This window comes from Tasmannia lanceolata, unplaced genomic scaffold (genome assembly GCF_043159265.1).
Source record: "Tasmannia lanceolata isolate RefF3 unplaced genomic scaffold, GAP_Taslan_0.1 ptg000003l, whole genome shotgun sequence".
NCBI lineage: Eukaryota > Viridiplantae > Streptophyta > Magnoliopsida > Canellales > Winteraceae > Tasmannia > Tasmannia lanceolata.
In genome coordinates this window covers 31,825,228-31,849,135 of record NW_027518680.1, presented here as the reverse complement: position 1 = coordinate 31,849,135, position 23,908 = coordinate 31,825,228, and the positions used below count along the sequence as shown (strand labels likewise).

Genomic DNA, 23,908 nt, shown 5'->3' with positions numbered 1-23,908 from the left:
TCACCCCGCCATAATAAAGACCGAACGTATTTGAATTCACCATCCGAAAGAAAATAAAAAGATCCGAACCGAAACGTAGGAGGCGACGCACTAAACGTGCGTTTCAGTTCGCATCGATGTTCCAGAACCGAAAGATTGTTCGAAAAAAGTGGTAGATAGCCGAAAAAAGTGACAGGGGTGCAACACGAGGACTTCCCAGGAGGTCACCCATCCTAGTACTACTCTCGCCCAAGCACGCTTAACTTCGGAGTTCTGATGGGATCCAGTGCATTTGTGCTGGTATGATCGCACCCAGCATGCCTCTCCATTGTCAAAGTAATAAAGAGTTTCCACTCGCATTGTCGTACGAAGTCCGTTTAAATGAAAGTGCGAAAAAATCCTGCTAGATGACACCGGATGGACGATCCGAGCATGTCGGAAAGCCGGATGACCGCCAGGGCTGTCTTCGCGCGATTAATCTTCCCGAGTACCCCCGAATCAATATAAGAATCGCCACGATCTGACGGGCGGATCAAAAGTTATCGTCGGAACGATATTTGTGCACCAAGGGTAGCTCACGGCCAGTAAACACCTTCCGACCGGATTCATGACTCGCATCCACTAGTACACTCATCCGCTATAGCCTGTACGTCACTGAATCTAAACAAACCCCCGCTATAATTTGACCGCAAATGAAATGTCAGAACGAATTCCGTTTATCGAATCAAACAACACTATCACCCCGCCATAATAAAGACCGGACGTCTTCGAATTCACCATCCGGAAGAAAATAAAAAGATCCGAACCGAAACCTAGGAGGCGACGCACTAAACGTGCGTTTCAGTTCGCATCGATATTCCAGAACCGAAAGATTGTTCGAAAAAAGTGGTAGATAGCCGAAAAAAGTGACAGGGGTGCAACACGAGGACTTCCCAGGAGGTCACCCATCCTAGTACTACTCTCGCCCAAGCACGCTTAACTTCGGATTTCTGATGGGATCCAGTGCATTTGTGCTGGTATGATCGCACCCAGCATGCCTCTCCATTGTCAAAGTAATAAAGAGTTTCCACTCGCATTGTCGTACGAAGTCCGTTTAAATGAAAGTGCGAAAAAATCCTGCTAGATGACACCGGATGGACGATCCGATCATGTCGGGAAGCCAAATGACCGCCAAGGCTGTCATCGCGCGATGAATCTTCCCAAGTACCCCCGAATCAATATAAGAATCGCCACGATCTGACGGGCGGATCAAAAGTTATCGTCGGAAAGATATTTGTGCACCAAGGGTAGCTCACGGCCCGTAAACACCTTCCGACCGGATTCATGACTCGCATCAACTAGTACACTTATCCGCTATAGCCTGTACGTCACTGAATCTAAACAAACCCCCGCTATAATTTGACCGCAAATGAAATGTCAGAACGAATTCCATTTATCGAATCAAACGACACTATCACCCCGCCATAATAAAGACCGAACGTATTTGAATTCACCATCCGAAAGAAAATAAAAAGATCCGAACCGAAACGTAGGAGGCGACGCACTAAACGTGCGTTTCAGTTCGCATCGATGTTCCAGAACCGAAAGATTGTTCGAAAAAAGTGGTAGATAGCCGAAAAAAGTGACAGGGGTGCAACACGAGGACTTCCCAGGAGGTCACCCATCCTAGTACTACTCTCGCCCAAGCACGCTTAACTTCGGATTTCTGATGGGATCCAGTGCATTTGTGCTGGTATGATCGCACCCAGCATGCCTCTCCATTGTCAAAGTAATAAAGAGTTTCCACTCGCATTGTCGTACGAAGTCCGTTTAAATGAAAGTGCGAAAAAATCCTGCTAGATGACACCGGATGGACGATCCGAGCATGTCGGGAAGCCGGATGACCGCCAGGGCTGTCATCGCGCGATGAATCTTCCCGAGTACCCCCGAATCAATATAAGAATCGCCACGATCTGACGGGCGGATCAAAAGTTATCGTCGGAACGATATTTGTGCACCAAGGGTAGCTCACGGCCCGTATACACCTTCCGACCGGATTCATGACTCGCATCCACTAGTACACTTATCCGCTATAGCCTGTACGTCACTGAATCTAAACAAACCCCCGCTATAATTTGACCGCAAATGAAATGTCAGAACGAATTCCGTTTATCGAATCAAACGACACTATCACCCCGCCATAATAAAGACCGAACGTATTTGAATTCACCATCCGAAAGAAAATAAAAAGATCCGAACCGAAACGTAGGAGGCGACGCACTAAACGTGCGTTTCAGTTCGCATCGATGTTCCAGAACCGAAAGATTGTTCGAAAAAAGTGGTAGATAGCCGAAAAAAGTGACAGGGGTGCAACACGAGGACTTCCCAGGAGGTCACCCATCCTAGTACTACTCTCGCCCAAGCACGCTTAACTTCGGAGTTCTGATGGGATCCAGTGCATTTGTGCTGGTATGATCGCACCCAGCATGCCTCTCCATTGTCAAAGTAATAAAGAGTTTCCACTCGCATTGTCGTACGAAGTCCGTTTAAATGAAAGTGCAAAAAAATCCTGCTAGATGACACCGGATGGACGATCCGAGCATGTCGGAAAGCCGGATGACCGCCAGGGCTGTCATCGCGCGATTAATCTTCCCGAGTACCCCCGAATCAATATAAGAATCGCCACGATCTGACGGGCGGATCAAAAGTTATCGTCGGAACGATATTTGTGCACCAAGGGTAGCTCACGGCCAGTAAACACCTTCCGACCGGATTCATGACTTTCATCCACTAGTACACTCATCCGCTATAGCTTGTACGTCACTGAATCTAAACAAACCCCCGCTATAATTTGACCGCAAATGAAATGTCAGAACGAATTCCGTTTATCGAATCAAACGACACTATCACCCCGCCATAATAAAGACCGGACGTATTTGAATTCACTATCCGGCAGAAAATAAAAAGATCCCAACCGAAACGTAGGAGGCGTCGCACTAAACGTGCGTTTCAGTTCGCATCGATGTTCCAGAACCGAAAGATTGTTCGAAAAAAGTGGTAGATAGCCGAAAAAAGTGACAGGGGTGCAACACGAGGACTTCCCAAGAGGTCACCCATCCTAGTACTACTCTCGCCCAAGCACGCTTAACTTCGGAGTTCTGATGGGATCCAGTGCATTTGTGCTGGTATGATCGCACCTAGCATGCCTCTCCATTGTCAAAGTAATAAAGAGTTTCCACTCGCATTGTCGTACGAAGTCCGTTTAAATAAAAGTGCGAAAAAATCCTGCTAGATGACACCGGATGGACGATCCGAGCATGTCGGAAAGCCGGATAACCGCCAGGGCTGTCATCGCGCGATGAATCTTCCCGAGTACCCCCGAATCAATATAAGAATCGCCACGATCTGACGGGCGGATCAAAAGTTATCGTCGGAACGATATTTGTGCACCAAGGGTAGCTCACGGCCAGTAAACACCTTCCGACCGGATTCATGACTCGCATCCACTAGTACACTCATCCGCTATAGCCTGTACGTCACTGAATCTGAACAAACCCCCCCTATAATTTGACCGCAAATGAAATGTCAGAACGAATTCCGTTTATCGAATCAAACGACACTATCACCCCGCCATAATAAAGACCGAACGTATTTGAATTCACCATCCGAAAGAAAATAAAAAGATCCGAACCGAAACGTAGGAGCCGACGCACTAAACGTGCGTTTCAGTTCGCATCGATGTTCCAGAACCGAAAGATTGTTCGAAAAAAGTGGTAGATAGCCGAAAAAAGTGACAGGGGTGCAACACGAGGACTTCCCAGGAGGTCACCCATCCCAGTACTACTCTCGCCCAAGCACGCTTAACTTCGGAGTTCTGATGGGATCCAGTGCATTTGTGCTGGTATGATCGCACCCAGCATGCCTCTCCATTGTCAAAGTAATAAAGAGTTTCCACTCGCATTGTCGTACGAAGTCCGTTTAAATGAAAGTGCGAAAAAATCCTGCTAGATGACACCGGATGGACGATCCGAGCATGTCGGAAAGCCGGATGACCGCCAGGGCTGTCTTCGCGCGATTAATCTTCCCGAGTACCCCCGAATCAATATAAGAATCGCCACGATCTGACGGGCGGATCAAAAGTTATCGTCGGAACGATATTTGTGCACCAAGGGTAGCTCACGGCCAGTAAACACCTTCCGACCGGATTCATGACTCGCATCCACTAGTACACTCATCCGCTATAGCCTGTACGTCACTGAATCTAAACAAACCCCCGCTATAATTTGACCGCAAATGAAATGTCAGAACGAATTCCGTTTATCGAATCAAACAACACTATCACCCCGCCATAATAAAGACCGGACGTCTTCGAATTCACCATCCGGAAGAAAATAAAAAGATCCGAACCGAAACCTAGGAGGCGACGCACTAAACGTGCGTTTCAGTTCGCATCGATATTCCAGAACCGAAAGATTGTTCGAAAAAAGTGGTAGATAGCCGAAAAAAGTGACAGGGGTGCAACACGAGGACTTCCCAGGAGGTCACCCATCCTAGTACTACTCTCGCCCAAGCACGCTTAACTTCGGATTTCTGATGGGATCCAGTGCATTTGTGCTGGTATGATCGCACCCAGCATGCCTCTCCATTGTCAAAGTAATAAAGAGTTTCCACTCGCATTGTCGTACGAAGTCCGTTTAAATGAAAGTGCGAAAAAATCCTGCTAGATGACACCGGATGGACGATCCGATCATGTCGGGAAGCCAAATGACCGCCAAGGCTGTCATCGCGCGATGAATCTTCCCAAGTACCCCCGAATCAATATAAGAATCGCCACGATCTGACGGGCGGATCAAAAGTTATCGTCGGAAAGATATTTGTGCACCAAGGGTAGCTCACGGCCCGTAAACACCTTCCGACCGGATTCATGACTCGCATCAACTAGTACACTTATCCGCTATAGCCTGTACGTCACTGAATCTAAACAAACCCCCGCTATAATTTGACCGCAAATGAAATGTCAGAACGAATTCCATTTATCGAATCAAACGACACTATCACCCCGCCATAATAAAGACCGAACGTATTTGAATTCACCATCCGAAAGAAAATAAAAAGATCCGAACCGAAACGTAGGAGGCGACGCACTAAACGTGCGTTTCAGTTCGCATCGATGTTCCAGAACCGAAAGATTGTTCGAAAAAAGTGGTAGATAGCCGAAAAAAGTGACAGGGGTGCAACACGAGGACTTCCCAGGAGGTCACCCATCCTAGTACTACTCTCGCCCAAGCACGCTTAACTTCGGATTTCTGATGGGATCCAGTGCATTTGTGCTGGTATGATCGCACCCAGCATGCCTCTCCATTGTCAAAGTAATAAAGAGTTTCCACTCGCATTGTCGTACGAAGTCCGTTTAAATGAAAGTGCGAAAAAATCCTGCTAGATGACACCGGATGGACGATCCGAGCATGTCGGGAAGCCGGATGACCGCCAGGGCTGTCATCGCGCGATGAATCTTCCCGAGTACCCCCGAATCAATAAAAGAATCGCCACGATCTGACGGGCGGATCAAAAGTTATCGTCGGAACGATATTTGTGCACCAAGGGTAGCTCACGGCCCGTATACACCTTCCGACCGGATTCATGACTCGCATCCACTAGTACACTTATCCGCTATAGCCTGTACGTCACTGAATCTAAACAAACCCCCGCTATAATTTGACCGCAAATGAAATGTCAGAACGAATTCCGTTTATCGAATCAAACGACACTATCACCCCGCCATAATAAAGACCGAACGTATTTGAATTCACCATCCGAAAGAAAATAAAAAGATCCGAACCGAAACGTAGGAGGCGACGCACTAAACGTGCGTTTCAGTTCGCTTCGATGTTCCAGAACCGAAAGATTGTTCGAAAAAAGTGGTAGATAGCCGAAAAAAGTGACAGGGGTGCAACACGAGGACTTCCCAGGAGGTCACCCATCCTAGTACTACTCTCGCCCAAGCACGCTTAACTTCGGAGTTCTGATGGGATCCAGTGCATTTGTGCTGGTATGATCGCACCCAGCATGCCTCTCCATTGTCAAAGTAATAAAGAGTTTCCACTCGCATTGTCGTACGAAGTCCGTTTAAATGAAAGTGCGAAAAAATCCTGCTAGATGACACCGGATGGACGATCCGAGCATGTCGGAAAGCCGGATGACCGCCAAGGCTGTCATCGCGCGATTAATCTTCCCGAGTACCCCCGAATCAATATAAGAATCGCCACGATCTGACGGGCGGATCAAAAGTTATCGTCGGAACGATATTTGTGCACCAAGGGTAGCTCACGGCCAGTAAACACCTTCCGACCGGATTCATGACTCGCATCCACTAGTACACTCATCCGCTATAGCCTGTACGTCACTGAATCTGAACAAACCCCCGCTATAATTTGACCGCAAATGAAATGTCAGAACGAATTCCGTTTATCGAATCAAACGACACTATCACCCCGCCATAATAAAGACCGAACGTATTTGAATTCACCATCCGAAAGAAAATAAAAAGATCCGAACCGAAACGTAGGAGGCGACGCACTAAACGTGCGTTTCAGTTCGCATCGATGTTCCAGAACCGAAAGATTGTTCGAAAAAAGTGGTAGATAGCCGAAAAAAGTGACAGGGGTGCAACACGAGGACTTCCCAGGAGGTCACCCATCCTAGTACTACTCTCGCCCAAGCACGCTTAACTTCGGAGTTCTGATGGGATCCAGTGCATTTGTGCTGGTATGATCGCACCCAGCATGCCTCTCCATTGTCAAAGTAATAAAGAGTTTCCACTCGCATTGTCGTACGAAGTCCGTTTAAATGAAAGTGCGAAAAAATCCTGCTAGATGACACCGGATGGACGATCCGAGCATGTCGGAAAGCCGGATGACCGCCAGGGCTGTCTTCGCGCGATTAATCTTCCCGAGTACCCCCGAATCAATATAAGAATCGCCACGATCTGACGGGCGGATCAAAAGTTATCGTCGGAACGATATTTGTGCACCAAGGGTAGCTCACGGCCAGTAAACACCTTCCGACCGGATTCATGACTCGCATCCACTAGTACACTCATCCGCTATAGCCTGTACGTCACTGAATCTAAACAAACCCCCGCTATAATTTGACCGCAAATGAAATGTCAGAACGAATTCCGTTTATCGAATCAAACAACACTATCACCCCGCCATAATAAAGACCGGACGTCTTCGAATTCACCATCCGGAAGAAAATAAAAAGATCCGAACCGAAACCTAGGAGGCGACGCACTAAACGTGCGTTTCAGTTCGCATCGATATTCCAGAACCGAAAGATTGTTCGAAAAAAGTGGTAGATAGCCGAAAAAAGTGACAGGGGTGCAACACGAGGACTTCCCAGGAGGTCACCCATCCTAGTACTACTCTCGCCCAAGCACGCTTAACTTCGGATTTCTGATGGGATCCAGTGCATTTGTGCTGGTATGATCGCACCCAGCATGCATCTCCATTGTCAAAGTAATAAAGAGTTTCCACTCGCATTGTCGTACGAAGTCCGTTTAAATGAAAGTGCGAAAAAATCCTGCTAGATGACACCGGATGGACGATCCGATCATGTCGGGAAGCCAAATGACCGCCAAGGCTGTCATCGCGCGATGAATCTTCCCAAGTACCCCCGAATCAATATAAGAATCGCCACGATCTGACGGGCGGATCAAAAGTTATCGTCGGAAAGATATTTGTGCACCAAGGGTAGCTCACGGCCCGTAAACACCTTCCGACCGGATTCATGACTCGCATCAACTAGTACACTTATCCGCTATAGCCTGTACGTCACTGAATCTAAACAAACCCCCGCTATAATTTGACCGCAAATGAAATGTCAGAACGAATTCCATTTATCGAATCAAACGACACTATCACCCCGCCATAATAAAGACCGAACGTATTTGAATTCACCATCCGAAAGAAAATAAAAAGATCCGAACCGAAACGTAGGAGGCGACGCACTAAACGTGCGTTTCAGTTCGCATCGATGTTCCAGAACCGAAAGATTGTTCGAAAAAAGTGGTAGATAGCCGAAAAAAGTGACAGGGGTGCAACACGAGGACTTCCCAGGAGGTCACCCATCCTAGTACTACTCTCGCCCAAGCACGCTTAACTTCGGATTTCTGATGGGATCCAGTGCATTTGTGCTGGTATGATCGCACCCAGCATGCCTCTCCATTGTCAAAGTAATAAAGAGTTTCCACTCGCATTGTCGTACGAAGTCCGTTTAAATGAAAGTGCGAAAAAATCCTGCTAGATGACACCGGATGGACGATCCGAGCATGTCGGGAAGCCGGATGACCGCCAGGGTTGTCATCGCGCGATGAATCTTCCCGAGTACCCCCGAATCAATATAAGAATCGCCACGATCTGACGGGCGGATCAAAAGTTATCGTCGGAACGATATTTGTGCACCAAGGGTAGCTCACGGCCAGTAAACACCTTCCGACCGGATTCATGACTCGCATCCACTAGTACACTCATCCGCTATAGCCTGTACGTCACTGAATCTAAACAAACCCCCGCTATAATTTGACCGCAAATGAAATGTCAGAACGAATTCCGTTTATCGAATCAAACAACACTATCACCCCGCCATAATAAAGACCGGACGTCTTCGAATTCACCATCCGGAAGAAAATAAAAAGATCCGTACCGAAACCTAGGAGGCGACGCACTAAACGTGCGTTTCAGTTCGCGTCGATATTCCAGAACCGAAAGATTGTTCGAGAAAAGTGGTAGATAGCCGAAAAAAGTGACAGGGGTGCAACACGAGGACTTCCCAGGAGGTCACCCATCCTAGTACTACTCTCGCCCAAGCACGCTTAACTTCGGATTTCTGATGGGATCCAGTGCATTTGTGCTGGTATGATCGCACCCAGCATGCCTCTCCATTGTCAAAGTAATAAAGAGTTTCCACTCGCATTGTCGTACGAAGTCCGTTTAAATGAAAGTGCGAAAAAATCCTGCTAGATGACACCGGATGGACGATCCGAGCATGTCGGGAAGCCGGATGACCGCCAGGGCTGTCATCGCGCGATGAATCTTCCCGAGTACCCCCGAATCAATATAAGAATCGCCACGATCTGACGGGCGGATCAAAAGTTATCGTCGGAACGATATTTGTGCACCAAGGGTAGCTCACGGCCCGTATACACCTTCCGACCGGATTCATGACTCGCATCCACTAGTACACTTATCCGCTATAGCCTGTACGTCACTGAATCTAAACAAACCCCCGCTATAATTTGACCGCAAATGAAATGTCAGAACGAATTCCGTTTATCGAATCAAACGACACTATCACCCCGCCATAATAAAGACCGAACGTATTTGAATTCACCATCCGAAAGAAAATAAAAAGATCCGAACCGAAACGTAGGAGGCGACGCACTAAACGTGCGTTTCAGTTCGCTTCGATGTTCCAGAACCGAAAGATTGTTCGAAAAAAGTGGTAGATAGCCGAAAAAAGTGACAGGGGTGCAACACGAGGACTTCCCAGGAGGTCACCCATCCTAGTACTACTCTCGCCCAAGCACGCTTAACTTCGGAGTTCTGATGGGATCCAGTGCATTTGTGCTGGTATGATCGCACCCAGCATGCCTCTCCATTGTCAAAGTAATAAAGAGTTTCCACTCGCATTGTCGTACGAAGTCCGTTTAAATGAAAGTGCGAAAAAATCCTGCTAGATGACACCGGATGGACGATCCGAGCATGTCGGAAAGCCGGATGACCGCCAATTAATCTTCCCGAGTACCCCCGAATCAATATAAGAATCGCCACGATCTGACGGGCGGATCAAAAGTTATCGTCGGAACGATATTTGTGCACCAAGGGTAGCTCACGGCCAGTAAACACCTTCCGACCGGATTCATGACTCGCATCCACTAGTACACTCATCCGCTATAGCCTGTACGTCACTGAATCTGAACAAACCCCCGCTATAATTTGACCGCAAATGAAATGTCAGAACGAATTCCGTTTATCGAATCAAACGACACTATCACCCCGCCATAATAAAGACCGAACGTATTTGAATTCACCATCCGAAAGAAAATAAAAAGATCCGAACCGAAACGTAGGAGGCGACGCACTAAACGTGCGTTTCAGTTCGCATCGATGTTCCAGAACCGAAAGATTGTTCGAAAAAAGTGGTAGATAGCCGAAAAAAGTGACAGGGGTGCAACACGAGGACTTCCCAGGAGGTCACCCATCCTAGTACTACTCTCGCCCAAGCACGCTTAACTTCGGAGTTCTGATGGGATCCAGTGCATTTGTGCTGGTATGATCGCACCCAGCATGCCTCTCCATTGTCAAAGTAATAAAGAGTTTCCACTCGCATTTTCGTACGAAGTCCGTTTAAATGAAAGTGCGAAAAAATTCTGCTAGATGACACCGGATGGACGATCCGAGCATGTCGGAAAGCCGGATGACCGCCAGGGCTGTCATCGCGCGATTAATCTTCCCGAGTACCCCCGAATCAATATAAGAATCGCCACGATCTGACTGGCGGATCAAAAGTTATCGTCGAAACGATATTTGTGCACCAAGGGTAGCTCACGGCCAGTAAACACCTTCCGACCGGATTCATGACTCGCATCCACTAGTACACTCATCCGCTATAGCCTGTACGTCACTGAATCTAAACAAACCCCCGCTATAATTTGACCGCAAATGAAATGTCAGAACGAATTCCGTTTATCGAATCAAACGACACTATCACCCCGCCATAATAAAGACCGGACGTCTTTGAATTCACCATCCGGAAGAAAATAAAAAGATCCGAACCGAAACGTAGGAGGCGACGCACTAAACGTGCGTTTCAGTTCGCATCGATGTTCCAGAACCGAAAGATTGTTCGAAAAAAGTGGTAGATAGCCGAAAAAAGTGACAGGGGTGCAACACGAGGACTTCCCAGGAGGTCACCCATCCTAGTACTACTCTCGCCCAAGCACGCTTAACTTCGGAGTTCTGATGGGATCCAGTGCATTTGTGCTGGTATGATCGCACCCAGCATGCCTCTCCATTGTCAAAGTAATAAAGAGTTTCCACTCGCATTGTCGTACGAAGTCCGTTTAAATGAAAGTGCGAAAAAATCCTGCTAGATGACACCGGATGGACGATCCGAGCATGTCGGAAAGCCGGATGACCGCCAAGGCTGTCATCGCGCGATTAATCTTCCCGAGTACCCCCGAATCAATATAAGAATCGCCACGATCTGACGGGCGGATCAAAAGTTATCGTCGGAACGATATTTGTGCACCAAGGGTAGCTCACGGCCAGTAAACACCTTCCGACCGGATTCATGACTCGCATCCACTAGTACACTCATCCGCTATAGCCTGTACGTCACTGAATCTGAACAAACCCCCGCTATAATTTGACCGCAAATGAAATGTCAGAACGAATTCCGTTTATCGAATCAAACGACACTATCACCCCGCCATAATAAAGACCGAACGTATTTGAATTCACCATCCGAAAGAAAATAAAAAGATCCGAACCGAAACGTAGGAGGCGACGCACTAAACGTGCGTTTCAGTTCGCATCGATGTTCCAGAACCGAAAGATTGTTCGAAAAAAGTGGTAGATAGCCGAAAAAAGTGACAGGGGTGCAACACGAGGACTTCCCAGGAGGTCACCCATCCTAGTACTACTCTCGCCCAAGCACGCTTAACTTCGGAGTTCTGATGGGATCCAGTGCATTTGTGCTGGTATGATCGCACCCAGCATGCCTCTCCATTGTCAAAGTAATAAAGAGTTTCCACTCGCATTGTCGTACGAAGTCCGTTTAAATGAAAGTGCGAAAAAATCCTGCTAGATGACACCGGATGGACGATCCGAGCATGTCGGAAAGCCGGATGACCGCCAGGGCTGTCTTCGCGCGATTAATCTTCCCGAGTACCCCCGAATCAATATAAGAATCGCCACGATCTGACGGGCGGATCAAAAGTTATCGTCGGAACGATATTTGTGCACCAAGGGTAGCTCACGGCCAGTAAACACCTTCCGACCGGATTCATGACTCGCATCCACTAGTACACTCATCCGCTATAGCCTGTACGTCACTGAATCTAAACAAACCCCCGCTATAATTTGACCGCAAATGAAATGTCAGAACGAATTCCGTTTATCGAATCAAACAACACTATCACCCCGCCATAATAAAGACCGGACGTCTTCGAATTCACCATCCGGAAGAAAATAAAAAGATCCGAACCGAAACCTAGGAGGCGACGCACTAAACGTGCGTTTCAGTTCGCATCGATATTCCAGAACCGAAAGATTGTTCGAAAAAAGTGGTAGATAGCCGAAAAAAGTGACAGGGGTGCAACACGAGGACTTCCCAGGAGGTCACCCATCCTAGTACTACTCTCGCCCAAGCACGCTTAACTTCGGATTTCTGATGGGATCCAGTGCATTTGTGCTGGTATGATCGCACCCAGCATGCATCTCCATTGTCAAAGTAATAAAGAGTTTCCACTCGCATTGTCGTACGAAGTCCGTTTAAATGAAAGTGCGAAAAAATCCTGCTAGATGACACCGGATGGACGATCCGATCATGTCGGGAAGCCAAATGACCGCCAAGGCTGTCATCGCGCGATGAATCTTCCCAAGTACCCCCGAATCAATATAAGAATCGCCACGATCTGACGGGCGGATCAAAAGTTATCGTCGGAAAGATATTTGTGCACCAAGGGTAGCTCACGGCCCGTAAACACCTTCCGACCGGATTCATGACTCGCATCAACTAGTACACTTATCCGCTATAGCCTGTACGTCACTGAATCTAAACAAACCCCCGCTATAATTTGACCGCAAATGAAATGTCAGAACGAATTCCATTTATCGAATCAAACGACACTATCACCCCGCCATAATAAAGACCGAACGTATTTGAATTCACCATCCGAAAGAAAATAAAAAGATCCGAACCGAAACGTAGGAGGCGACGCACTAAACGTGCGTTTCAGTTCGCATCGATGTTCCAGAACCGAAAGATTGTTCGAAAAAAGTGGTAGATAGCCGAAAAAAGTGACAGGGGTGCAACACGAGGACTTCCCAGGAGGTCACCCATCCTAGTACTACTCTCGCCCAAGCACGCTTAACTTCGGATTTCTGATGGGATCCAGTGCATTTGTGCTGGTATGATCGCACCCAGCATGCCTCTCCATTGTCAAAGTAATAAAGAGTTTCCACTCGCATTGTCGTACGAAGTCCGTTTAAATGAAAGTGCGAAAAAATCCTGCTAGATGACACCGGATGGACGATCCGAGCATGTCGGGAAGCCGGATGACCGCCAGGGCTGTCATCGCGCGATGAATCTTCCCGAGTACCCCCGAATCAATATAAGAATCGCCACGATCTGACGGGCGGATCAAAAGTTATCGTCGGAACGATATTTGTGCACCAAGGGTAGCTCACGGCCCGTATACACCTTCCGACCGGATTCATGACTCGCATCCACTAGTACACTTATCCGCTATAGCCTGTACGTCACTGAATCTAAACAAACCCCCGCTATAATTTGACCGCAAATGAAATGTCAGAACGAATTCCGTTTATCGAATCAAACGACACTATCACCCCGCCATAATAAAGACCGAACGTATTTGAATTCACCATCCGAAAGAAAATAAAAAGATCCGAACCGAAACGTAGGAGGCGACGCACTAAACGTGCGTTTCAGTTCGCTTCGATGTTCCAGAACCGAAAGATTGTTCGAAAAAAGTGGTAGATAGCCGAAAAAAGTGACAGGGGTGCAACACGAGGACTTCCCAGGAGGTCACCCATCCTAGTACTACTCTCGCCCAAGCACGCTTAACTTCGGAGTTCTGATGGGATCCAGTGCATTTGTGCTGGTATGATCGCACCCAGCATGCCTCTCCATTGTCAAAGTAATAAAGAGTTTCCACTCGCATTGTCGTACGAAGTCCGTTTAAATGAAAGTGCGAAAAAATCCTACTAGATGACACCGGATGGACGATCCGAGCATGTCGGAAAGCCGGATGACCGCCAAGGCTGTCATCGCGCGATTAATCTTCCCGAGTACCCCCGAATCAATATAAGAATCGCCACGATCTGACGGGCGGATCAAAAGTTATCGTCGGAACGATATTTGTGCACCAAGGGTAGCTCACGGCCAGTAAACACCTTCCGACCGGATTCATGACTCGCATCCACTAGTACACTCATCCGCTATAGCCTGTACGTCACTGAATCTGAACAAACCCCCGCTATAATTTGACCGCAAATGAAATGTCAGAACGAATTCCGTTTATCGAATCAAACGACACTATCACCCCGCCATAATAAAGACCGGACGTCTTTGAATTCACCATCCGGAAGAAAATAAAAAGATCCGAACCGAAACGTAGGAGGCGACGCACTAAACGTGCGTTTCAGTTCGCATCGATGTTCCAGAACCGAAAGATTGTTCGAAAAAAGTGGTAGATAGCCGAAAAAAGTGACAGGGGTGCAACACGAGGACTTCCCAGGAGGTCACCCATCCTAGTACTACTCTCGCCCAAGCACGCTTAACTTCGGAGTTCTGATGGGATCCAGTGCATTTGTGCTGGTATGATCGCACCCAGCATGCCTCTCCATTGTCAAAGTAATAAAGAGTTTCCACTCGCATTGTCGTACGAAGTCCGTTTAAATGAAAGTGCAAAAAAATCCTGCTAGATGACACCGGATGGACGATCCGAGCATGTCGGAAAGCCGGATGACCGCCAGGGCTGTCATCGCGCGATTAATCTTCCCGAGTACCCCCGAATCAATATAAGAATCGCCACGATCTGACGGGCGGATCAAAAGTTATCGTCGGAACGATATTTGTGCACCAAGGGTAGCTCACGGCCAGTAAACACCTTCCGACCGGATTCATGACTTTCATCCACTAGTACACTCATCCGCTATAGCTTGTACGTCACTGAATCTAAACAAACCCCCGCTATAATTTGACCGCAAATGAAATGTCAGAACGAATTCCGTTTATCGAATCAAACGACACTATCACCCCGCCATAATAAAGACCGGACGTATTTGAATTCACTATCCGGCAGAAAATAAAAAGATCCCAACCGAAACGTAGGAGGCGTCGCACTAAACGTGCGTTTCAGTTCGCATCGATGTTCCAGAACCGAAAGATTGTTCGAAAAAAGTGGTAGATAGCCGAAAAAAGTGACAGGGGTGCAACACGAGGACTTCCCAAGAGGTCACCCATCCTAGTACTACTCTCGCCCAAGCACGCTTAACTTCGGAGTTCTGATGGGATCCAGTGCATTTGTGCTGGTATGATCGCACCCAGCATGCCTCTCCATTGTCAAAGTAATAAAGAGTTTCCACTCGCATTGTCGTACGAAGTCCGTTTAAATGAAAGTGCGAAAAAATCCTGCTAGATGACACCGGATGGACGATCCGAGCATGTCGGAAAGCCGGATAACCGCCAGGGCTGTCATCGCGCGATGAATCTTCCCGAGTACCCCCGAATCAATATAAGAATCGCCACGATCTGACGGGCGGATCAAAAGTTATCGTCGGAACGATATTTGTGCACCAAGGGTAGCTCACGGCCAGTAAACACCTTCCGACCGGATTCATGACTCGCATCCACTAGTACACTCATCCGCTATAGCCTGTACGTCACTGAATCTGAACAAACCCCCCCTATAATTTGACCGCAAATGAAATGTCAGAACGAATTCCGTTTATCGAATCAAACGACACTATCACCCCGCCATAATAAAGACCGAACGTATTTGAATTCACCATCCGAAAGAAAATAAAAAGATCCGAACCGAAACGTAGGAGCCGACGCACTAAACGTGCGTTTCAGTTCGCATCGATGTTCCAGAACCGAAAGATTGTTCGAAAAAAGTGGTAGATAGCCGAAAAAAGTGACAGGGGTGCAACACGAGGACTTCCCAGGAGGTCACCCATCCTAGTACTACTCTCGCCCAAGCACGCTTAACTTCGGAGTTCTGATGGGATCCAGTGCATTTGTGCTGGTATGATCGCACCCAGCATGCCTCTCCATTGTTAAAGTAATAAAGAGTTTCCACTCGCATTGTCGTACGAAGTCCGTTTAAATGAAAGTGCGAAAAAATTCTGCTAGATGACACCGGATGGACGATCCGAGCATGTCGGAAAGCCGGATGACCGCCAGGGCTGTCATCGCGCGATTAATCTTCCCGAGTACCCCCGAATCAATATAAGAATCGCCACGATCTGACTGGCGGATCAAAAGTTATCGTCGAAACGATATTTGTGCACCAAGGGTAGCTCACGGCCAGTAAACACCTTCCGACCGGATTCATGACTCGCATCCACTAGTACACTCATCCGCTATAGCCTGTACGTCACTGAATCTAAACAAACCCCCGCTATAATTTGACCGCAAATGAAATGTCAGAACGAATTCCGTTTATCGAATCAAACGACACTATCACCCCGCCATAATAAAGACCGAACGTATTTGAATTCACCATCCGAAAGAAAATAAAAAGATCCGAACCGAAACGTAGGAGGCGACGCACTAAACGTGCGTTTCAGTTCGCATCGATGTTCCAGAACCGAAAGATTGTTCGAAAAAAGTGGTAGATAGCCGAAAAAAGTGACAGGGGTGCAACACGAGGACTTCCCAGGAGGTCACCCATCCTAGTACTACTCTCGCCCAAGCACGCTTAACTTCGGAGTTCTGATGGGATCCAGTGCATTTGTGTTGGTATGATCGCACCCAGCATGCCTCTCCATTGTCAAAGTAATAAAGAGTTTCCACTCCCATTGTCGTACGAAGTCCGTTTAAATGAAAGTGCGAAAAAATTCTGCTAGATGACACCGGATGGACGATCCGAGCATGTCGGAAAGCCGGATGACCGCCAGGGATGTCATCGGGCGATTAATCTTCCCGAGTACCCCCGAATCAATATAAGAATCGCCACGATCTGACGGGCGGATCAAAAGTTATCGTCGAAACGATATTTGTGCACCAAGGGTAGCTCACGGCCAGTAAACACCTTCCGACCGGATTCATGACTCGCATCCACTAGTACACTCATCCGCTATAGCCTGTACGTCACTGAATCTAAACAAACCCCCGCTATAATTTGACCGCAAATGAAATGTCAGAACGAATTCCGTTTATCGAATCAAACGACACTATCACCCCGCCATAATAAAGACCGGACGTATTTGAATTCACCATCCGAAAGAAAATAAAAAGATCCGAACCGAAACGTAGGAGGCGACGCACTAAACGTGCGTTTCAGTTCGCATCGATGTTCCAGAACCGAAAGATTGTTCGAAAAAAGTGGTAGATAGCCGAAAAAAGTGACAGGGGTGCAACACGAGGACTTCCCAGGAGGTCACCCATCCTAGTACTACTCTCGCCCAAGCACGCTTAACTTCGGAGTTCTGATGGGATCCAGTGCATTTGTGCTGGTATGATCGCACCCAGCATGCCTCTCCATTGTCAAAGTAATAAAGAGTTTCCACTCGCATTGTCGTACGAAGTCCGTTTAAATGAAAGTGCGAAAAAATCCTGCTAGATGACACCGGATGGACGATCCGAGCATGTCGGAAAGCCGGATGACCGCCAGGGCTGTCATCGCGCGATTAATCTTCCCGAGTACCCCCGAATCAATATAAGAATCGCCACGATCTGACGGGCGGATCAAAAGTTATCGTCGGAACGATATTTGTGCACCAAGGGTAGCTCACGGCCAGTAAACACCTTCCGACCGGATTCATGACTTTCATCCACTAGTACACTCATCCGCTATAGCTTGTACGTCACTGAATCTAAACAAACCCCCGCTATAATTTGACCGCAAATGAAATGTCAGAACGAATTCCGTTTATCGAATCAAACGACACTATCACCCCGCCATAATAAAGACCGGACGTATTTGAATTCACTATCCGGCAGAAAATAAAAAGATCCCAACCGAAACGTAGGAGGCGTCGCACTAAACGTGCGTTTCAGTTCGCATCGATGTTCCAGAACCGAAAGATTGTTCGAAAAAAGTGGTAGATAGCCGAAAAAAGTGACAGGGGTGCAACACGAGGACTTCCCAGGAGGTCACCCATCCTAGTACTACTCTCGCCCAAGCACGCTTAACTTCGGAGTTCTGATGGGATCCAGTGCATTTGTGCTGGTATGATCGCACCCAGCATGCCTCTCCATTGTCAAAGTAATAAAGAGTTTCCACTCGCATTGTCGTACGAAGTCCGTTTAAATGAAAGTGCGAAAAAATCCTGCTAGATGACACCGGATGGACGATCCGAGCATGTCGGAAAGCCGGATAACCGCCAGGGCTGTCATCGCGCGATGAATCTTCCCGAGTACCCCCGAATCAATATAAGAATCGCCACGATCTGACGGGCGGATCAAAAGTTATCGTCGGAACGATATTTGTGCACCAAGGGTAGCTCACGGCCAGTAAACACCTTCCGACCGGATTCATGACTCGCATCCACTAGTACACTCATCCGCTATAGCCTGTACGTCACTGAATCTGAACAAACCCCCCCTATAATTTGACCGCAAATGAAATGTCAGAACGAATTCCGTTTATCGAATCAAACGACACTATCACCCCGCCATAATAAAGACCGAACGTATTTGAATTCACCATCCGAAAGAAAATAAAAAGATCCGAACCGAAACGTAGGAGCCGACGCACTAAACGTGCGTTTCAGTTCGCATCGATGTTCCAGAACCGAAAGATTGTTCGAAAAAAGTGGTAGATAGCCGAAAAAAGTGACAGGGGTGCAACACGAGGACTTCCCAGGAGGTCACCCATCCTAGTACTACTCTCGCCCAAGCACGCTTAACTTCGGAGTTCTGATGGGATCCAGTGCATTTGTGCTGGTATGATCGCACCCAGCATGCCTCTCCATTGTCAAAGTAATAAAGAGTTTCCACTCGCATTGTCGTACGAAGTCCGTTTAAATGAAAGTGCGAAAAAATTCTGCTAGATGACACCGGATGGACGATCCGAGCATGTCGGAAAGCCGGATGACCGCCAGGGCTGTCATCGCGCGATTAATCTTCCCGAGTACCCCCGAATCAATATAAGAATCGCCACGATCTGACTGGCGGATCAAAAGTTATCGTCGAAACGATATTTGTGCACCAAGGGTAGCTCACGGCCAGTAAACACCTTCCGACCGGATTCATGACTCGCATCCACTAGTACACTCATCCGCTATAGCCTGTACGTCACTGAATCTAAACAAACCCCCGCTATAATTTGACCGCAAATGAAATGTCAGAACGAATTCCGTTTATCGAATCAAACGACACTATCACCCCGCCATAATAAAGACCGAACGTATTTGAATTCACCATCCGAAAGAAAATAAAAAGATCCGAACCGAAACGTAGGAGGCGACGCACTAAACGTGCGTTTCAGTTCGCATCGATGTTCCAGAACCGAAAGATTGTTCGAAAAAAGTGGTAGATAGCCGAAAAAAGTGACAGGGGTGCAACACGAGGACTTCCCAGGAGGTCACCCATCCTAGTACTACTCTCGCCCAAGCACGCTTAACTTCGGAGTTCTGATGGGATCCAGTGCATTTGTGCTGGTATGATCGCACCCAGCATGCCTCTCCATTGTCAAAGTAATAAAGAGTTTCCACTCGCATTGTCGTACGAAGTCCGTTTAAATGAAAGTGCGAAAAAATTCTGCTAGATGACACCGGATGGACGATCCGAGCATGTCGGAAAGCCGGATGACCGCCAGGGATGTCATCGGGCGATTAATCTTCCCGAGTACCCCCGAATCAATATAAGAATCGCCACGATCTGACGGGCGGATCAAAAGTTATCGTCGAAACGATATTTGTGCACCAAGGGTAGCTCACGGCCAGTAAACACCTTCCGACCGGATTCATGACTCGCATCCACTAGTACACTCATCCGCTATAGCCTGTACGTCACTGAATCTAAACAAACCCCCGCTATAATTTGACCGCAAATGAAATGTCAGAACGAATTCCGTTTATCGAATCAAACGACACTATCACCCCGCCATAATAAAGACCGAACGTATTTGAATTCACCATCCGAAAGAAAATAAAAAGATCCGAACCGAAACGTAGGAGGCGACGCACTAAACGTGCGTTTCAGTTCGCATCGATGTTCCAGAACCGAAAGATTGTTCGAAAAAAGTGGTAGATAGCCGAAAAAAGTGACAGGGGTGCAACACGAGGACTTCCCAGGAGGTCACCCATCCTAGTACTACTCTCGCCCAAGCACGCTTAACTTCGGAGTTCTGATGGGATCCAGTGCATTTGTGCTGGTATGATCGCACCCAGCATGCCTCTCCATTGTCAAAGTAATAAAGAGTTTCCACTCGCATTGTCGTACGAAGTCCGTTTAAATGAAAGTGCGAAAAAATCCTCCTAGATGACACCGGATGGACGATCCGAGCATGTCGGAAAGCCGGATGACCGCCAGGGCTGTCATCGCGCGATTAATCTTCCCGAGTACCCCCGAATCAATATAAGAATCGCCACGATCTGACGGGCGGATCAAAAGTTATCGTCGGAACGATATTTGTGCACCAAGGGTAGCTCACGGCCAGTAAACACCTTCCGACCGGATTCATGACTCGCATCCACTAGTACACTCATCCGCTATAGCCTGTACGTCACTGAATCTAAACAAACCCCCGCTATAATTTGACCGCAAATGAAATGTCAGAACGAATTCCGTTTATCGAATCAAACAACACTATCACCCCGCCATAATAAAGACCGGACGTCTTCGAATTCACCATCCGGAAGAAAATAAAAAGATCCGTACCGAAACCTAGGAGGCGACGCACTAAACGTGCGTTTCAGTTCGCATCGATATTCCAGAACCGAAAGATTGTTCGAAAAAAGTGGTAGATAGCCGAAAAAAGTGACAGGGGTGCAACACGAGGACTTCCCAGGAGGTCACCCATCCTAGTACTACTCTCGCCCAAGCACGCTTAACTTCGGATTTCTGATGGGATCCAGTGCATTTGTGCTGGTATGATCGCACCCAGCATGCCTCTCCATTGTCAAAGTAATAAAGAGTTTCCACTCGCATTGTCGTACGAAGTCCGTTTAAATGAAAGTGCGAAAAAATCCTGCTAGATGACACCGGATGGACGATCCGATCATGTCGGGAAGCCGGATGACCGCCAAGGCTGTCATCGCGCGATGAATCTTCCCGAGTACCCCCGAATCAATATAAGAATCGCCACGATCTGACGGGCGGATCAAAAGTTATCGTCGGAAAGATATTTGTGCACCAAGGGTAGCTCACGGCCCGTAAACACCTTCCGACCGGATTCATGACTCGCATCAACTAGTACACTTATCCGCTATAGCCTGTACGTCACTGAATCTAAACAAACCCCCGCTATAATTTGACCGCAAATGAAATGTCAGAACGAATTCCATTTATCGAATCAAACGACACTATCACCCCGCCATAATAAAGACCGAACGTATTTGAATTCACCATCCGAAAGAAAATAAAAAGATCCGAACCGAAACGTAGGAGGCGACGCACTAAACGTGCGTTTCAGTTCGCATCGATGTTCCAGAACCGAAAGATTGTTCGAAAAAAGTGGTAGATAGCCGAAAAAAGTGACAGGGGTGCAACACGAGGACTTCCCAGGAGGTCACCCATCCTAGTACTACTCTCGCCCAAGCACGCTTAACTTCGGATTTCTGATGGGATCCAGTGCATTTGTGCTGGTATGATCGCACCCAGCATGCCTCTCCATTGTCAAAGTAATAAAGAGTTTCCACTCGCATTGTCGTACGAAGTCCGTTTAAATGAAAGTGCGAAAAAATCCTGCTAGATGACACCGGATGGACGATCCGAGCATGTCGGGAAGCCGGATGACCGCCAGGGCTGTCATCGCGCGATGAATCTTCCCGAGTACCCCCGAATCAATATAAGAATCGCCACGATCTGACGGGCGGATCAAAAGTTATCGTCGGAACGATATTTGTGCACCAAGGGTAGCTCACGGCCAGTAAACACCTTCCGACCGGATTCATGACTCGCATCCACTAGTACACTCATCCGCTATAGCCTGTACGTCACTGAATCTAAACAAACCCCCGCTATAATTTGACCGCAAATGAAATGTCAGAACGAATTCCGTTTATCGAATCAAACAACACTATCACCCCGCCATAATAAAGACCGGACGTCTTCGAATTCACCATCCGGAAGAAAATAAAAAGATCCGTACCGAAACCTAGGAGGCGACGCACTAAACGTGCGTTTCAGTTCGCGTCGATATTCCAGAACCGAAAGATTGTTCGAGAAAAGTGGTAGATAGCCGAAAAAAGTGACAGGGGTGCAACACGAGGACTTCCCAGGAGGTCACCCATCCTAGTACTACTCTCGCCCAAGCACGCTTAACTTCGGATTTCTGATGGGATCCAGTGCATTTGTGCTGGTATGATCGCACCCAGCATGCCTCTCCATTGTCAAAGTAATAAAGAGTTTCCACTCGCATTGTCGTACGAAGTCCGTTTAAATGAAAGTGCGAAAAAATCCTGCTAGATGACACCGGATGGACGATCCGAGCATGTCGGGAAGCCGGATGACCGCCAGGGCTGTCATCGCGCGATGAATCTTCCCGAGTACCCCCGAATCAATATAAGAATCGCCACGATCTGACGGGCGGATCAAAAGTTATCGTCGGAACGATATTTGTGCACCAAGGGTAGCTCACGGCCCGTATACACCTTCCGACCGGATTCATGACTCGCATCCACTAGTACACTTATCCGCTATAGCCTGTACGTCACTGAATCTAAACAAACCCCCGCTATAATTTGACCGCAAATGAAATGTCAGAACGAATTCCGTTTATCGAATCAAACGACACTATCACCCCGCCATAATAAAGACCGAACGTATTTGAATTCACCATCCGAAAGAAAATAAAAAGATCCGAACCGAAACGTAGGAGGCGACGCACTAAACGTGCGTTTCAGTTCGCTTCGATGTTCCAGAACCGAAAGATTGTTCGAAAAAAGTGGTAGATAGCCGAAAAAAGTGACAGGGGTGCAACACGAGGACTTCCCAGGAGGTCACCCATCCTAGTACTACTCTCGCCCAAGCACGCTTAACTTCGGAGTTCTGATGGGATCCAGTGCATTTGTGCTGGTATGATCGCACCCAGCATGCCTCTCCATTGTCAAAGTAATAAAGAGTTTCCACTCGCATTGTCGTACGAAGTCCGTTTAAATGAAAGTGCGAAAAAATCCTGCTAGATGACACCGGATGGACGATCCGAGCATGTCGGAAAGCCGGATGACCGCCAATTAATCTTCCCGAGTACCCCCGAATCAATATAAGAATCGCCACGATCTGACGGGCGGATCAAAAGTTATCGTCGGAACGATATTTGTGCACCAAGGGTAGCTCACGGCCAGTAAACACCTTCCGACCGGATTCATGACTCGCATCCACTAGTACACTCATCCGCTATAGCCTGTACGTCACTGAATCTGAACAAACCCCCGCTATAATTTGACCGCAAATGAAATGTCAGAACGAATTCCGTTTATCGAATCAAACGACACTATCACCCCGCCATAATAAAGACCGAACGTATTTGAATTCACCATCCGAAAGAAAATAAAAAGATCCGAACCGAAACGTAGGAGGCGACGCACTAAACGTGCGTTTCAGTTCGCATCGATGTTCCAGAACCGAAAGATTGTTCGAAAAAAGTGGTAGATAGCCGAAAAAAGTGACAGGGGTGCAACACGAGGACTTCCCAGGAGGTCACCCATCCTAGTACTACTCTCGCCCAAGCACGCTTAACTTCGGAGTTCTGATGGGATCCAGTGCATTTGTGCTGGTATGATCGCACCCAGCATGCCTCTCCATTGTC

General features: G+C 47.6%; 34 non-coding genes across 34 annotated transcripts; all 34 read right to left on the bottom strand.

Moving 5' to 3' along the window:
• Positions 1-174: 174 nt before the first annotated feature.
• On the bottom strand, positions 175-293 carry LOC143872672 (5S ribosomal RNA). Its single transcript, XR_013247410.1, has one exon. It is a non-coding gene; the product is annotated as a 5S ribosomal RNA (ribosomal RNA).
• Positions 294-890: 597 nt separating this feature from the next.
• LOC143873878 (5S ribosomal RNA) lies at positions 891-1,009 on the bottom strand. Its single transcript, XR_013248574.1, has one exon. It is a non-coding gene; the product is annotated as a 5S ribosomal RNA (ribosomal RNA).
• A 597-nt stretch (positions 1,010-1,606) lies between these two features.
• On the bottom strand, positions 1,607-1,725 carry LOC143873877 (5S ribosomal RNA). Its single transcript, XR_013248573.1, has one exon. It is a non-coding gene; the product is annotated as a 5S ribosomal RNA (ribosomal RNA).
• A 597-nt stretch (positions 1,726-2,322) lies between these two features.
• LOC143872671 (5S ribosomal RNA) lies at positions 2,323-2,441 on the bottom strand. Its single transcript, XR_013247409.1, has one exon. It is a non-coding gene; the product is annotated as a 5S ribosomal RNA (ribosomal RNA).
• A 597-nt stretch (positions 2,442-3,038) lies between these two features.
• LOC143873674 (5S ribosomal RNA) lies at positions 3,039-3,157 on the bottom strand. The gene has a single exon (XR_013248377.1). It is a non-coding gene; the product is annotated as a 5S ribosomal RNA (ribosomal RNA).
• A 597-nt stretch (positions 3,158-3,754) lies between these two features.
• Positions 3,755-3,873, bottom strand: LOC143872895 (5S ribosomal RNA). The gene has a single exon (XR_013247622.1). It is a non-coding gene; the product is annotated as a 5S ribosomal RNA (ribosomal RNA).
• A 597-nt stretch (positions 3,874-4,470) lies between these two features.
• LOC143873876 (5S ribosomal RNA) lies at positions 4,471-4,589 on the bottom strand. The gene has a single exon (XR_013248572.1). It is a non-coding gene; the product is annotated as a 5S ribosomal RNA (ribosomal RNA).
• Positions 4,590-5,186: 597 nt separating this feature from the next.
• Positions 5,187-5,305, bottom strand: LOC143873875 (5S ribosomal RNA). The gene has a single exon (XR_013248571.1). It is a non-coding gene; the product is annotated as a 5S ribosomal RNA (ribosomal RNA).
• Positions 5,306-5,902: 597 nt separating this feature from the next.
• Positions 5,903-6,021, bottom strand: LOC143872670 (5S ribosomal RNA). Its single transcript, XR_013247408.1, has one exon. It is a non-coding gene; the product is annotated as a 5S ribosomal RNA (ribosomal RNA).
• Positions 6,022-6,618: 597 nt separating this feature from the next.
• LOC143872668 (5S ribosomal RNA) lies at positions 6,619-6,737 on the bottom strand. The gene has a single exon (XR_013247407.1). It is a non-coding gene; the product is annotated as a 5S ribosomal RNA (ribosomal RNA).
• Positions 6,738-7,334: 597 nt separating this feature from the next.
• Positions 7,335-7,453, bottom strand: LOC143873874 (5S ribosomal RNA). Its single transcript, XR_013248570.1, has one exon. It is a non-coding gene; the product is annotated as a 5S ribosomal RNA (ribosomal RNA).
• A 597-nt stretch (positions 7,454-8,050) lies between these two features.
• On the bottom strand, positions 8,051-8,169 carry LOC143873872 (5S ribosomal RNA). The gene has a single exon (XR_013248569.1). It is a non-coding gene; the product is annotated as a 5S ribosomal RNA (ribosomal RNA).
• Positions 8,170-8,766: 597 nt separating this feature from the next.
• Positions 8,767-8,885, bottom strand: LOC143873871 (5S ribosomal RNA). Its single transcript, XR_013248568.1, has one exon. It is a non-coding gene; the product is annotated as a 5S ribosomal RNA (ribosomal RNA).
• A 597-nt stretch (positions 8,886-9,482) lies between these two features.
• LOC143872667 (5S ribosomal RNA) lies at positions 9,483-9,601 on the bottom strand. The gene has a single exon (XR_013247406.1). It is a non-coding gene; the product is annotated as a 5S ribosomal RNA (ribosomal RNA).
• A 581-nt stretch (positions 9,602-10,182) lies between these two features.
• LOC143872666 (5S ribosomal RNA) lies at positions 10,183-10,301 on the bottom strand. The gene has a single exon (XR_013247405.1). It is a non-coding gene; the product is annotated as a 5S ribosomal RNA (ribosomal RNA).
• A 597-nt stretch (positions 10,302-10,898) lies between these two features.
• LOC143872664 (5S ribosomal RNA) lies at positions 10,899-11,017 on the bottom strand. The gene has a single exon (XR_013247403.1). It is a non-coding gene; the product is annotated as a 5S ribosomal RNA (ribosomal RNA).
• A 597-nt stretch (positions 11,018-11,614) lies between these two features.
• On the bottom strand, positions 11,615-11,733 carry LOC143872663 (5S ribosomal RNA). The gene has a single exon (XR_013247402.1). It is a non-coding gene; the product is annotated as a 5S ribosomal RNA (ribosomal RNA).
• A 597-nt stretch (positions 11,734-12,330) lies between these two features.
• On the bottom strand, positions 12,331-12,449 carry LOC143873870 (5S ribosomal RNA). The gene has a single exon (XR_013248567.1). It is a non-coding gene; the product is annotated as a 5S ribosomal RNA (ribosomal RNA).
• Positions 12,450-13,046: 597 nt separating this feature from the next.
• On the bottom strand, positions 13,047-13,165 carry LOC143873868 (5S ribosomal RNA). Its single transcript, XR_013248565.1, has one exon. It is a non-coding gene; the product is annotated as a 5S ribosomal RNA (ribosomal RNA).
• Positions 13,166-13,762: 597 nt separating this feature from the next.
• On the bottom strand, positions 13,763-13,881 carry LOC143872662 (5S ribosomal RNA). Its single transcript, XR_013247401.1, has one exon. It is a non-coding gene; the product is annotated as a 5S ribosomal RNA (ribosomal RNA).
• A 597-nt stretch (positions 13,882-14,478) lies between these two features.
• Positions 14,479-14,597, bottom strand: LOC143872661 (5S ribosomal RNA). Its single transcript, XR_013247400.1, has one exon. It is a non-coding gene; the product is annotated as a 5S ribosomal RNA (ribosomal RNA).
• Positions 14,598-15,194: 597 nt separating this feature from the next.
• On the bottom strand, positions 15,195-15,313 carry LOC143873019 (5S ribosomal RNA). The gene has a single exon (XR_013247742.1). It is a non-coding gene; the product is annotated as a 5S ribosomal RNA (ribosomal RNA).
• A 597-nt stretch (positions 15,314-15,910) lies between these two features.
• LOC143872660 (5S ribosomal RNA) lies at positions 15,911-16,029 on the bottom strand. Its single transcript, XR_013247399.1, has one exon. It is a non-coding gene; the product is annotated as a 5S ribosomal RNA (ribosomal RNA).
• A 597-nt stretch (positions 16,030-16,626) lies between these two features.
• On the bottom strand, positions 16,627-16,745 carry LOC143874013 (5S ribosomal RNA). Its single transcript, XR_013248703.1, has one exon. It is a non-coding gene; the product is annotated as a 5S ribosomal RNA (ribosomal RNA).
• A 597-nt stretch (positions 16,746-17,342) lies between these two features.
• Positions 17,343-17,461, bottom strand: LOC143872659 (5S ribosomal RNA). The gene has a single exon (XR_013247398.1). It is a non-coding gene; the product is annotated as a 5S ribosomal RNA (ribosomal RNA).
• Positions 17,462-18,058: 597 nt separating this feature from the next.
• LOC143872658 (5S ribosomal RNA) lies at positions 18,059-18,177 on the bottom strand. Its single transcript, XR_013247397.1, has one exon. It is a non-coding gene; the product is annotated as a 5S ribosomal RNA (ribosomal RNA).
• A 597-nt stretch (positions 18,178-18,774) lies between these two features.
• Positions 18,775-18,893, bottom strand: LOC143872657 (5S ribosomal RNA). Its single transcript, XR_013247396.1, has one exon. It is a non-coding gene; the product is annotated as a 5S ribosomal RNA (ribosomal RNA).
• Positions 18,894-19,490: 597 nt separating this feature from the next.
• Positions 19,491-19,609, bottom strand: LOC143872656 (5S ribosomal RNA). The gene has a single exon (XR_013247395.1). It is a non-coding gene; the product is annotated as a 5S ribosomal RNA (ribosomal RNA).
• Positions 19,610-20,206: 597 nt separating this feature from the next.
• On the bottom strand, positions 20,207-20,325 carry LOC143872655 (5S ribosomal RNA). Its single transcript, XR_013247394.1, has one exon. It is a non-coding gene; the product is annotated as a 5S ribosomal RNA (ribosomal RNA).
• Positions 20,326-20,922: 597 nt separating this feature from the next.
• On the bottom strand, positions 20,923-21,041 carry LOC143873867 (5S ribosomal RNA). Its single transcript, XR_013248563.1, has one exon. It is a non-coding gene; the product is annotated as a 5S ribosomal RNA (ribosomal RNA).
• Positions 21,042-21,638: 597 nt separating this feature from the next.
• LOC143873866 (5S ribosomal RNA) lies at positions 21,639-21,757 on the bottom strand. The gene has a single exon (XR_013248562.1). It is a non-coding gene; the product is annotated as a 5S ribosomal RNA (ribosomal RNA).
• A 597-nt stretch (positions 21,758-22,354) lies between these two features.
• On the bottom strand, positions 22,355-22,473 carry LOC143873865 (5S ribosomal RNA). Its single transcript, XR_013248561.1, has one exon. It is a non-coding gene; the product is annotated as a 5S ribosomal RNA (ribosomal RNA).
• A 597-nt stretch (positions 22,474-23,070) lies between these two features.
• Positions 23,071-23,189, bottom strand: LOC143872652 (5S ribosomal RNA). Its single transcript, XR_013247392.1, has one exon. It is a non-coding gene; the product is annotated as a 5S ribosomal RNA (ribosomal RNA).
• Positions 23,190-23,770: 581 nt separating this feature from the next.
• Positions 23,771-23,889, bottom strand: LOC143872651 (5S ribosomal RNA). The gene has a single exon (XR_013247391.1). It is a non-coding gene; the product is annotated as a 5S ribosomal RNA (ribosomal RNA).
• Between the last annotated feature and the right edge of the window lie 19 nt (positions 23,890-23,908).